Source organism: Pinus tabuliformis, chromosome 8 (assembly GCF_031772625.1).
Source record: "Pinus tabuliformis cultivar Carrire ecotype Pingquan chromosome 8, CPIR1, whole genome shotgun sequence".
NCBI lineage: Eukaryota > Viridiplantae > Streptophyta > Pinopsida > Pinales > Pinaceae > Pinus > Pinus tabuliformis.
Window position 1 is genome coordinate 194,025,671 of NC_142294.1, and position 14,656 is coordinate 194,040,326.

The following is a 14,656-nucleotide window of genomic DNA, read 5'->3' on the forward strand; positions in this document are numbered from 1 at the left end:
GATTTAATAGCGCACTCTTCTTGCAATGTCAATAAGGAGATGTGGGTTTCATTTTTAAATCGTAGATGTTTGTCAGTGGTAGTGGAACTTCACATGGGAACCATGATAGTGGACCCCCCCCCCCACTTTCCATGTCTATAAGGAAGGGGCTGTATACATTTAAATCTTAGCCATTGGTTAATTGGGCCTTCGAAGCCATAGGATGAGGGCTCAGGTTGAAAACCCAAAACAGTTAAGTCCTTATAAAAGGGACATGAACACCCAAATTCAGTACAACATAAATTTAATAAATTATAAAGGATTCTTACCCTCGTGGGACCCATGGTTGCATGGTGAATGACATGTTCTAAAGGTGAAATTGTGACACATGGCACCCAAATTCAATTATTTGGCATGGCAAGGTGGGATGAAAGTGAAGGCCATGTGGTACTCTTGGAAGACAACACATGCAAGGCATGAATTTAGTGTGACATGGTTGTGACCTCATCCTAGTAGCTTCAAAGGGTGTTTGATGCATTTTTCCTAGGATTTATGTCATGGGATGAGAATTGAAATTCCTTCAATTAATACATGGGGATATTCATCCCTCTCTTGTACACTGAAGGTTTTAATTAGAGGCATGGGCAAGAACTCCATAGATTTTATTCGCGAGGTGATGTGGTAGTGGGTGATCTTCTTCGTAGTCCATGAGTTGTGGGTTATGTGTATATGAAGAAAGGGTGGTTCTCATAAGTATGAGATGGAATGGATGATTCAGAAGCTAGCATGATGTGGCTAACCCTGGAATGTGACATAGTGATGACTTGGGTAACCATGTGGGCACTACATGGAGGCCATGTGACATGTTAAGTGACATAGAAAGGTTTAGTAGATCACTATTTAAATGACCATAACTTTCATTCCTGAAATTTCATTGACATAAATTTTATATCACTGGAAATGTCTTAATGAGACAAACATAATAGCATTATCCATTTTAAGTTTTAAAAAGTTTGAAAAAGGTAAAAAAAACCTATACCCCATTTCCATAACTAAAATTGGAGGTTGGTTTAGCATAGTAATAATCTCCTTGCATCCTTAGTTTGGTCTATGGGTGGTAAGGGGATGTGTTACAAAGTGGTATCATAGGAAAGTTTAATGTTGGACCTTTGGAAATCAAATGAGGTGTTAGAGAAGTGTGATAAATGTTAAAACTTGAATTTTTTTTGTGGGTTGATTTTATGTGTTGATTGATGCACTTTCATTTTGATATGTGCATATAGTGTAGTATTGATGATTTGATATGATTCTATTGATATTGAGGTACTAACTGGAAGTGTATTGTTTTAGTTATCATTACACCAACATACTCTTAATAACAAACGAAGGTGGTAATTAGGTTATGCATTTGAATTTTGGTTAATCTAACATTTATGAATGTGTGTGGCAACGCATAAGGAGATACTCAAGACTAGAAGAGATGAGAACCAATATGGTGGAATATAGCATAGATAGGTCAAAATAGGGTTATGAAGAGGAAGAATAATTGGGAAAGAAAGGAGAGGTAGGTTCTCCTGACTAGAGGGATACATTGAGAAGATTAAGGGATTAGATATGGAGTTGCAGGGCTCATAGTGAAAGGATTGTCATATCACAAGAGAGGAAAGAATAGGTGAATATAGTTAGACTACAAAGCCTCTCAAAGTTATGGAGGAAAAATCAACATGAGTTGGGAGCTATTCATAGCAGCAAACAGATTTCCATAGAATAAGAAGAAAAAATAATGGATAATGCAAGAGAAAATCCAAGAAAAGGGATGAGTTGTCAAGTGAGGACACCATAAAAGAAGGTACTCAATTAGATACCCTGAAAAATAGCACAAGCCACCATATGCAATAATCGAATAGCATTAATATACATCAACATGATCATCATCATGACAAAGGAAATTAGAAGATGTACTAGAGGAATTCAAGGAGTCCAAAACTCCTACAATTGACGGTGAGGTGAAGAAATATGAGGGTGTTAAGGCATGACCCCTTGGGATGAATAATTTATTTAGAATTCATAGCTATAGAACATGAAGGAAAAGGTAGCTACCTTCATATTGAAAGTAATTTCAAACATATGGTGGGAGAATTTAAAGAATGTAAAAGGAATAAGAGAAGAGGAACTATCTTGGAGTGAGTTTGAAGGAAATTTCAAGAGAAAATACCGATGAAAATGGTATTTTCATAGAAAATTAAAGGAGTTCTATGAACTAAAAAATCAGAAAATGTGAGATAAGCAATATAACAACAAGTTTTTAGAAGTGTTGTGGTATGTGTGCTACCTCTAGGATGAAAACCAAAGATTTAGAGATATGTTAGTGGGTTTCGACAATCATTCAAGGACATAATTTAGTTGAATGAGCCCACATAATTATAAAATGGGTATGTTTTAACCCTATATAGAAATTACCTGCAAATGAATTATTCAAATAGAAAAATAAGCATTGGTGAGAACTGGAAAAAAACCCTGGATCCCAAAAAAGGGACTACCAGAATTATTTTTCATTATATTTCTTTCAATGTTACAATAAATATATATACATGCTGAAGAATTCATAAACCCCAATCCACTAACCCTGGATTAGAGCATAACAGTAGTTCCCTTGACCAAATCTATAAAATACCATGGGAAGAAAACCACCATGCCCAAAACCACATGCAAAACCCAGGTACAAAACCATTGATTTGTCTACCCTCTATATTTTGGTTTTCCTAACTATTATTGGGTCCACATAATTCCTGAGGCGCTATCGCCCACACTTCTGACCCCACCCCCGTAGTGCCACTAAAGACTACCCCTTACTCATCCAATTGACTACTCCTCCAAATAGGTTAAACACATACCAACTTATAGATTTTCTTTGATTCATATCTCTAGCCTAGTCTACATCAACAAAGCCGCGAATGTCCAAAACTTTGTCCAATCCTAGTGTTCCTTGGTAGCACAAACCATAATCACTAGTGCCACACAAATACTTGAAAACCCCCTTCATTGTTGTCTAATGCTCCTTCCCTAGTTTTGACATAAACTTACTCAATACTCACACTACATGTGTAATGTCTAGTCTAGTATATACCATTGCCTACATTAGGATACTAACTGCACTCACATATCGAACACAGTACATGTCCTCTTCCTCTTCTTCTGTCTTGGGACATTGTTCAACATAAAACTTTACAGCTGCAGGAATATGAACCTTCATTGGTTTACTATCCTATATATTAAACCTCTACAATATTGTCTCGACATACTTCCTCTAGTTTAACTAGAGCTTCTTGTTTGCTTGATCCCCTTTAATTTCCATTCACAAAATATAGTTTGCAGTACTGAGATCGTTCATGTCAAATTTGGAGGAAAATTGGGTCTTCAAATCATGGATAATTTCTTTGTCATTTCCAATCAACAACATATCATCCACATACATGAACAAATAAATAACATGGTCACCAACTAATTTAAAATACAAACAGTGATTGACTTTGCTTCTAGTGAACCTAAGTCCCCATAGATATGTATCACATTTATGATACCAGATCCTTGGTGACTCTTTTAAGCCATATAGAGACTTTTTTAACTTGCATACAAGTTATTTCTTACCCTTCACCGCAAATACTTCATGCTGTTTCATATTGATCTCTTCTCCTAGATCCTTGTGAAGAAATGTTTTCTTCACATCCATCTATTCTACCTCAAAATAAAATGCAGTAGCTACAGATAAAAGTAATCTAACAGAAGTTAACTTTTCATCAGGAGAAAATATATCACCATAATCAATTCCCGACACTTGGGAATAACCTTTTTATACCAACCGAGCTTTGCATTTCTCCACCTTGCCTTTTGCATTCATCTTCTTTTTAAACACCCATTTTCTACCAATGGTTTTCCTTCCAATCATCAACTCCACCAGATGCCAAACTTCATTTTTGTCCAAACATGCCATTTCATCAACCATGGCCTCTTTCTAGAGTATTCTATCCTCTGAATCCACTACCTCCTTTACAGGTTTTGGATCATCATTAGTAATAGATAAAGAATAATTTGAAAAAAAAAGTAGATCAATTATATCTCTCTCGCTTCTTTCTTTCTCAAACTAATCTTCTCAAAGCTAGAGTTTGTGGGTCTTCATCTTCTAATTTATGTTCTACTGTAGAGTCTGATTCTTCCTCCTTTAGTTCAAACTCTATCTCCTTAGTTTCCTTTGGCAAGACTTCATCATTTTTAATAACATATTTCACCTCTCTAAACACCACATCTCAACTTTACACAACTTTCCTTATTTCTAGGTTCTAAATCTTATAACCTTTTAAACAAACTCTATACCCAATAAAGATGTAGCTTTCAAATTTACTATCTAACTTGGTTATTTTCTCCTTTAGAACTTGTACATATGCATTACAACCAAATACCCTCAGATGTGAAAGAGAGGGTTCCTTACTAGTCCATACCTCATGTGGAGTCTTATCCTCCAACATTGATTAAGGTGATATGTTAAATAGGTAACATGTAATATCCACTTCCTTTGCCCACAATTCATGCCCTAATTCAGTGCCACTGAGCATGCTTCTTTCCTTTTCCATTAGTGTCTTGTTTAGTATTTCTGCAACTCCATTTTACTGAGGTGTGTATGGAGCAGTCTTCTATCATACTATACCACACTTCTTATAGAACTCTTCAAATTCCTTCTTGTAAAACTCTCCACCATTATCTACCATCAACACCTTAATCTTATTCTCTGTTTGATTTTCCACCAAAGCTGCAAATTCTTAAACTTGTCAAAGACTTCAAGTCTCTTCCTAATGAAATATATCCATGTATTCCTCGAGAAGTCATCTTTAAATGAGACATAGTACATAAACTTACCTAGTGATGGAACTGACATAGATCCAAACACATCATTGTGCACAAGCTCTAATATCATTTTCGCCCTCTTAGCACATGAGGAAAAGCTCACCCAATTTTGTTTCCCAATACACAGTGTTCACAAAAAAAGAAATCTAGAGAGAAATTATACATACTTTCTAGCATACCATTACCATGTAGTATTTGAAGGCCCTTCTCTCGAATATGTCCAAGCCTTTGATGCCATACCATGGTCTTTTCTCTATATACCAGTAGATTTTATGCTCCACTTTTAGGAACCATAGAATTGTTGCACCCATCTATAATAGTTCTACCCAAGATATTTTACAGAGTTCCAATCTTAACTCCTTGCATCAATATCAGTGCTCCCCAAACCATCTTGCTAGTATCTTTATCGAACCCTTTTTTAACACCTGCATCATCCATCTTTCTTACAGAAATTAGATTTATGGATAATGCAGGAATATGCAGAACAATAAGAAGTGTTCTAATCCTTCCACCTTGTAACTTCAACTTGACTTTTCCACATCTGATGATTCTAACGTTCCTTTCATCCCCTAAGAAGACATCACCACCATCAAACTTTTCATACTCGCTGGACCACACCATTATATGGGGAGTGAAGTGAAAGAATGCACCTGATTCAATCAACCATGCCTCATGATCTATATGTGTACTTGAAGAAGAATCCAAGAACATATTTGCACCTTCACCTGAGGTGGTTTTTCTCCTTTGTAGAAGGAGCATCATCAAATCCCTTTCCTTTCCCATGAGCTTTATATATACAGTCTGTTTTGTAGTGCCATTCTGTTATGAAACCAGCTCACAAAAAGATAGAAAAGAGAGATCCAAGCCTTAGAATTCAGCCTCTTCGAGGGGGCAACCTCCTTTACATTACATAAATGAACAATTCTTGGATGATACAAATGAAAATACCTCCTTTCTATATATAGGAGTCTAAGGGGTTATAACATAATCAGAGCCGACATAACAATAATAATGTAAGGGCACAATAATAACAATAGTGGGCTTCTATGTGGCACAATAGTAACAATATGGGCACTACATGGGTACATCAATATAATAAGTGGGTTATACTAACAACAATAGGGGGTTACACTAGTAGTATAGGGGCCTAACATGCCCCTCTCCTTCAAAAAGCGTTGTCCTCAATGCTTGAGTAGTTCTTGATGCTTCTGTATAAAATTCTTGTCCTCCCATGTGGAATATTCAACGGGTAAGTTCTTTCACTTGATGAAATACTCTAAAATTGATCGATTTCGTAGCTGTTGAGTTCTTGTTTCTGTGACTGCTCCAGGTTGCAATATGATTTTTCCTTCCTCTTCAATTTCTGACAATATTGCTTGAATTGGGATCTTTTGCAACTTTTGAATAAGTGGCCATACTTCTTCGTCCTTCTTCCATTCATCCCTTGCTTCGTTTATCCAATTTGGTTGGATAATATAGATAGCAAAAAGCAATGCTTCCACATCCTCATCCTTGAAGAGTATTCTCATTCGGTAAGGTCGCCATTTTTTAAGTGCATGTAGTATTGCCAACATTTCCTTCTCATAAATAGCTTGCTTGAGATGTAGCAGTAAAAATACCCAATCACCTACATCAAAACATTTTTCACTACGATGTTGATCTACTTGTTGTGTCGTTTGATTTTGCACCGAAGTGGCGTTATCCTTTAAAAGTTGGAGAACTTGCTGTTGATGCTCGATGTGATCTTTCTCTGCTTGAACCTTTTTCTTCTTGATATTTCCTTCTATCTTTTGAGGAGTGGTAATTTCTTCCCGTCCTTTATAAGATATGGTCGGATTCATTTCTTGATGCTCAATGTGATCTTTCACTTCTTGAACATTTTTCTTCTTGATGTGTCCTTCTATCTTGATAGTTTGAGGAGTGGTAATTTCGTCCATTGAATTACAAGATATGCTTGGATTCATTTCTTCTTTCTCGATGTGATCTTTCACTGCTTGCACCTTTTTCTTCTTGATATGTCCTTCTATCTTGAGAGTTTGAGGAGTGGTAATTCTTTCCAATGCTTTACAAGATATGGTCTGATTCATTTCTTCTTTCTCTGGGGTGGTGTCCTGGTATATATCCTCTTCTTTTGATGTTTCTTGATCCTTTTCTTCCTCCTCTTCATATTCTATGTAAAATAATTTCTTCTCAGCACACCTATGACCTTTAGTGCATTTGCTATCACAATTGTAACAAAGCCCTTTTTCTCTTTTTTCTTCCAATTGTTGTGGTGTAACCCTTGTAGGTTGTGGAAGGCTGGGAGAAACAACACTTCCATCTTTATAGTTGTGAGGGGTATGCTTCCTGGTTTCCATAATTTTTCTTTCCATTATGTCACAAAGCCCTTTTACTCTTTCCAATTGTTGTGGTGTTGCTCTAAAGAAGGTGTTGCTCTTTGTATCCTCATAATGTGCTATCATTTCCTCCGTGAAAATTGACCACGTTGTTAGCTACCTATACCAATAGGTTTCATTTTTCATGATTGGCATGGGAAGTGCCAATATGATCTACTTTGGCAAGGCAAAGATCTCATATTTTGATAAAAGGCACACATGTGCATTTGGTTGATGCTGTTATACTTTTCAATGGGTGATCCAACAGCTTAAGCTGGGTCATGCCATGTTTCAATTTTTGTTGTAGATTAGAGAAAGAAATCTGTCCAAACAGTTTAATCTTGGCAGATAAAATAGCTAGGTAGGGAATTAAGGTTCCCAACTGCTTAACCTGGGGCCTTGGAAGAAATAAGGGTAGAAGTAGATAGACCATCAAAAGAAAAAAGCCAAAGAAAAGAAAAGGCAAGTATGGGTCTGCAAGCCTAAGTGCACCCTCCAAGAAGAAATAAAAAATGCTAGGCGAGTAGATGGGTAGGCAGCTGGGGTTGCAGAAATATCATTCCTTGCAAATAAAGGTGTGCTGAAATGTCCACAAAGGAAAATCAATGGTTGAGAAGCTCCTCTTCTCCATCAGGAAAAGCAAGGCAAGGGAGCATGTCTAACTTCCCAGTTTCCCCTTTCACTCTCATTACTAACATCCCTTCATCTATTGAGATTAATGAGAAGATCTGAGGTTTTATGGTGGTTCTTATTCATTTAAAAGCCACATTTCTTGTCTAAAAATCTTTTCATTTTGATCTACTCCCTAAACTAAGTGAGTTTCAAATACACTTAATGACAGCACTCCTCATTCACCTCTTTTTCCATATTAACCCTTAACTCTACTATCTAAATCCCCTATGTCCCCCTTACCCTACTATAATAACACTATGGTGTATAAATCCCAGCATTATATACATATCCTCCCTTTAGCACTATAGCTAAATAAGTTGTTTAGGGAGACTTTGGTCCACCAGGGGCTCTGGTCAACCCTGTCTTGGGATTTCTCTAACCTCTGGTTATAAGAAAAAACCTCCTCCTAGGCTCTCACCTTCCCTCTGCTCATAACTACCGCAGAAAACCCCTTTCCCCCCTGCTAAACCCACTCTTAACCTATGTTTCCTTATAAAAACCCTTGAAAAACCCAAAAATCCCGAAAAAACACCGAAAACCCTCAATCCTAAAGTTTTCCGCCGAAAATATTTAATTGAATATTTAAATAAACCAGCGGGACCCCCCAACCTGCACGACTCGTCGGAGGACCCGCCAGCTGTCTGATCTCTGCCGCCCAGATCTAACGGTAGGCGGTCATTTTCGCTCCCCGACCTGCCGACCTTTAGCGTCCAGGGAAAGTGGTTTTCTGCCCCGTACAGGGACGCGTGGCAGGCGGTGGGGTTGTACGGAGCCCCCCTCCCCGATACCGCCTTTGCCCAAAGGTGGTGCGGGGAATCCGCTTACCACCGTTCCTTTACCGCCTTCCCTTAAGTCATCACTACGTCAGCATGACGTAGCGCCCTCCTCCGCCCCCGCGCCATATGATCCTCCACGTAGCCCTGCCACCTTATCCACCCGCCACCGTGTCCTATCACCTTGGCCTACACCTCAGCAGCCACGTCACCTCCGTACCCGGGCCCGCCATGACGTCATGCTGACGTCATCGGCGGAAAGGCGCCAATTACCCTATTTTTCCGAATTTTATCGTTAAAGTCATGTTTTGAGACATTTTCAATGTCATTTTCGCGTGAAGAAGGAGTTAGCCATTGCAGCTGCCAAAGTGACTCCAGACCTCCAAATTCAAATTACAACCGCTCAGATTCATCACTTCAACCTTCAGAGTTCGGCCCGCAAGCTATCTAAGCGTTCTGTCCAGGTATTCACCGTAATTCCTCTGTTTGGCCCATGCTTACCAATTCTCTGTAAATTTCCATTAGAATACCTGTTGAAATTCATATAAGCTCTACACCTATTACCTAAAGTAAGCCAAGGCAACCTGCATTGCCCCAGCTCTGTAATTCGACATAGAAACAGTCAATTCGCGGGTAAAAACTGTGAAATTACCTTTGAAACGCCCGACATTGTTCCCTTTTGCCGGGTGTACACACCAGCTGCAGCCTTTCACCTAAATAATTGCTCATACCCTCTGCAAATTGCCCTGAGCAGTTCACAATCCCTGTGAACTTGCTAAAAAACTGCAGAAGCAAGACTGTGTGTTTTTTTATAAGACACAGTTCAGACATTGACTACAATTGACCTGGCATTTAGAGCTCTTAAAACTTTGCAAGCCATTGCCATCACCTTATTTCAAAATCAAGTTTTACAATGGCTGCTTCTGCATCCTCATCCCTCAGTGAAGCTCCATTAAATCCACCAAATAAAGAGCTGGAGGCCTTGGCATTTGCTGACAAGGACTATCTTATTAAAGACTTTGAGGGTAACAGGGACTTCTTGGAGACCTTCTGTCAGTTAAGAGAGGACTATAAGGATGGTCATGGTACACATGGGATATGGGAGTCAAACCTACCATACTATTGTCTCCCAGCTGTAAATGTCTTCCCTGAAATCATTCACCTATGTGCTGAAAACTATAATGTGCAGCACAGAGCTATTAGCACTCCATCTGGGAGGATCTTGTTCTACATTAATGCTGAGTCCATCAACAAAATGTTACATTTTGATCAGACAGAGTTGCTAATCCCATTTTCCATGAACTATTTGCTGGACACTGGTGCCAAGATGACCAGTGAGGAGATTCAAAAGGTCACCAGGAATTTCATGAGACCTGAGTGCCAGCCTACAGGGCCACCTCCCTACCTGGATGTTCATTTCAATGATGTAGGCAGGCTTTTACTGGACATGATTGCCTATGTGCTGGGATACAAAAACAGTGAGCATGTGGATAAAACAATGCTGGTATTACTATCTGCTTACAGCCCACGCCAACTCCCTGCCCGCAAATATAACTTTGCTAAGTTCATAGCTAACAAGATTCATGATCAGTTGAGCAGAGTGGACAGACAGGGGGTCTTCAAGTACTCGGCCTATATTTATCACCTGTTCATGTACTATCATTCTGAAGCCTTCCCATGTTACATCAAAAAGTTGGATCACAGAGGGGAAAGAAGATCTGTCATCTTCTGGACCTCTGTCTATCACAAAGTCACAAATTCACCCTATACCTACTGTGAATTTGTTGACCAATTTGTGTACCCAGTCTCTTGCCTGTTGATGAGGTCCCCTCCTCCTAGAATATCAAATGAGATAAAGAAAGCTCTGCAGCTTTCCAAAAAATATAAAATAGGTGACTGGTACCTATATGAGAACCATACTGTCATTAGGATCTATGGTTGTGAGCTCTGTCCATACAGGCTCCCAAAATATGTACCTATAAGGTTATTTGCCTTGGAGTATTACAGGCAGTTGATTCAGTCCGACCTCACCCATTTCCACAGCGCCAAAAAGAAGGCCCACCTCAAGTTCAAACACCAGTTGGGCCCCTTCATCATGAACAAGAAAGAAGGGTGGGAAGATGCAGACCTAATCCTTAAGGATAAATACAAGCTATCCTATAGTTTTCGGTGGGTCCATTATGACCCTCAAGGTTTCATCACTGCTAGGGGAAACAAGTATAGGCTTATAGGCATTAAGCATTGCCAGTACCCACACATTGAAAAATATGCCAACCTGCAAGAATGGCAGATGGATACTCGAGTTGAAAATCTAACTGAGGAAGAGAGAATGCTAAAGAATAGGAGGGAGCTTGAAAAAACTATTGACCTAGACTATGTGCAGTAGGTACCTTTCAGACCGCCTTATTCAGTGGGAGAAGGGACCTCGGCCACAAGGACTGCACCACAGGCACCCTCTACATCAGCACCGGTGACAGACAAAGGCAAAGGCATAATGGGTGTAGAGGAGGAAGCAGTGAAGGAAAAGTCTGCCCCTATAACAGAGCAGCAAACAGGGCAGCAAATAGGGCATCAAACAGAGCAGCAGCCAGAACAGCAGCAAGGGCAAACTGTCCTACCATAAACTGAGCTACCAGCAGCTCCAGCACTGCAAATTCCACCCCCACAAACTGAGCCATTAACTGCTCCAATTTTACAGACCCCAGCACATGAGGAAAGGGGGACAAAAAGAGATAGAGAAGAGTCCACTCCTCTCAGTGGATCCTCCCACCAGGCAGAAGCCAAAAGGCAAAGAGCAGACTCCCCAGAGGTAGAAGACATTACTGAAGATGTCTTGGACAGTGGAAGAAAAGACAGGGAGGGCAGTCAGCACACAGGTACAAGCTCCTTTCAGCAGGAGCAAACTTTACAACTTGGCTTAGAGGTGTCCTCCTCTTCCCAGCAGACCAAGAAGCCCAAAAGCACTAAGGCTTCTTTCAAAGAAATAAAGGCTCAGAATGATCTGCTGAGGGCTGAGGTCTACAAGCAATTTATAGATCCAACACCAGCCCAGCAAGAAAGGCTAATGTCTGTGTATGACATAAAAGACAAAAAGATAATCTTCAGTCACTTCAAGCCTACAAAACTGCAGCCGACATCAACTGCAGATTTTGTGAAAACAAGGGTGGAGGTCCTAGCCAGAGATATCCATCCCATGGACCAAATATAACTCCACAAGCAAGCTGGAGAAATGGTTTATGCAACCTTGCTGGAGAGGGCAACCATGGCCCATGAGCTGAAAGAGTCCCTAAAAAACACCAACACCCAGTTGGATTTTGAGAGAATGTCCTCTCAGGCCAAAGACAATAGAATAAAGTCTCTTGAGGAGATCATCATTGATCTAGAACATGATCCTAGTGATCCAACGGGCGTGAAGGCCCTCATGAAGAAGAAAGATGATGACCTGAATGCATTGAAGAAGAGGTTGAAGTTGCAGCCCACAGAACACCCTCAAACAACAGAACTTCAAAAGCAAAAACAGGCTGAGGACCAACTAGACCTCCTAATGCAGCAAGACCAGAGGATCAGGGAATTGGAGAAAGAGCTGGAAGAAGCACTACAAGATAAACAGGCAGAATCCACTTCCCAAACTCCTCCAACTACTTCAACAACAGCAGCAGCTCCAGATGCCAGCCCAAGTGTAGAGGAATTGACCAAGGCCGTTAGAGCAATGGAGCTCCAGGCAGATGAAATAAAGAAGGCCAAGGAGAAGTTGGCAGAACTGGATGCCAAGTATGACAAGTCCAAAATGACTGTAGCAGAACAGGGCAGAGAAATAAAGGCCCAAAAAGAAAAGATAAAGGCCTTAGAGAAAGAGCTGAACCTAGAGACTGCTATGGCCGACATAAAGAGAATCCTATGGGCCAAAATTGGCCAATCCATCAAACAGCAATGGAGGTCAATAAAAATAATGCATGAGCAGATGGATTTAATGGGCCAAGCTCAAGCAGAAATTCAGAAGGCCAAGACAGTGCTAGGGAACAGAGCAGAGCAGGCAAACAGAATGATAGACTTCCTGAACAGGAAAGAAAGGGAGGAATTGGCAGCTATAGGCATTCCCAACAGAACAGAGGCTATCCTCTCTGCCAAGAAGGTACTAACTCTCAGGAACTATATACAAACAGTGGAGAGGAAGTACTATGAGATGCAAGCAGATGTGGAGGAATACAAAGTTAAAATGGGAGTGCTGCAAACAAAAGGCCTGCCCAGCTTACTAAGTGGTGCAGGAAAACTGATCTCTCCAGATCAAATGGCCAACAGAATGGCAACCACTATTGAAAATCAGATTATTGCATCTGGCAGTTCATCTGAACAAGCAGGGCCTCCTACAGGGCAGAGCTTATATGACAAACTTGAAGGCCTGTTCTTCATTGAGAATGAAGTCAATCACCTGTTTGAAACCCCTCCCAATCTTTATAGACATACAGAGGCCGAGGAAACATTGATAAAGATGTGCAGACATCAAATGCCTAAGGAGGATTGGTGGCAATTTATGCTTCAGATTTTGCCACGATAGCTTCAGTCATTCGGCCACTGCCAGCTCCAGGTCACTACAAGACAACAGCATGATAAAGTCAGCATTAAAAGCAGCTGAAATATGACTCAGCACATAGACAACAACAGCTGGCCCAAAAGGTGAAACAAATGCGCAAATTTTGACAGCGTACCCTCAGCCGACTCCAACTGCCAACAAGTCAACAAGCTCTGACCATTTTTGACAGCTAAGGGAACAAAAGTTATTACAGCATTAACTTTCTCAGCTGCTACACTCCAGCGGTTGGCATGCTATTAATGAAGCATTTACTCTCCATTCAGATATTTTCTTATGTATAACTTTGTATATATACTCCCCTTAGTAACACATAAGGGGTTGGTAATTTTTCACTCTGAGGCATGTATACTGTTTACCTTCAGAATTGTTTAATACAAAGAGCTAGATCAGCTCAGTGATTTCCTGGAACTATGGTGTCTTGCTGATGATTCATGTGTTGATGCAGAATTCCCGTGCTGTCTGATGAAATAACAAGTTTTCTCCTTAATCTCTGTTCTTGTCTTTCTTATGTTTATCAATTCATATTCATGTTACACTAAGCTAGCAGTAAAGAAAAAGAATAGTGTAGGATTTGTTATACGACACCTTGTACTCAATTTTTACTGCTGTAAATGTTTGTCTTCAGAATTAACCATGGACATGAATTCTTAATTGCTCATGTAGCTGGTGATTCTATATGTATGAATATTACCTAGAAATTCTTAAATGCTCCTGGGTCAATATTCTCACTGTCTTTCTCTAACAGTTTACTGTAAGATTCTTAATTGCCTTGCATAAACTGGACACAACCCACCCAATCACTTTATGAAAGTTTATTTCTTAGACACTAACCTTGCTCTGCAGCATCACTACAACATCACACAGCACCTCAAAACAGTTAAAGGACCACTGACTCCATTGCCCAATGACATATAACGTTTTAGTGAAAGCATATATATCTTGACTGAAACATTTTCCAACCAAATACAAAAACAAAAGTTTGAGCAACATAGCTAGCCTAAAACACTATCAGAACAGAGACAAATTATAAAGAGAGAGCCCTCTCTGATTACAGTTTGGCTAGAAACTGTGATCCAAAGATTGGTTAGTGGTTACCCCGGCCGTATTCCCTTGGGAGTCATAGGGAACAACCTGGGTGTTAACATAATTCGCGACTCCGCTGGGGACTCTTAGGATTTTCCAATTTCTATACATCTCTCAAAGCTACAAATCAAGCCTGAAATCAGTCAGGAGGCCTTCAAAATTGTTTCTGTGTCACATTGATAGCTTTAGGGAAGAGCTTTTTCAGTGAATCTTCATCTCAGCTTTGAAATATATATAGCCATTCCAAAATCTCTATCCAGTCCTTGCAGATATAAAAACTTCCT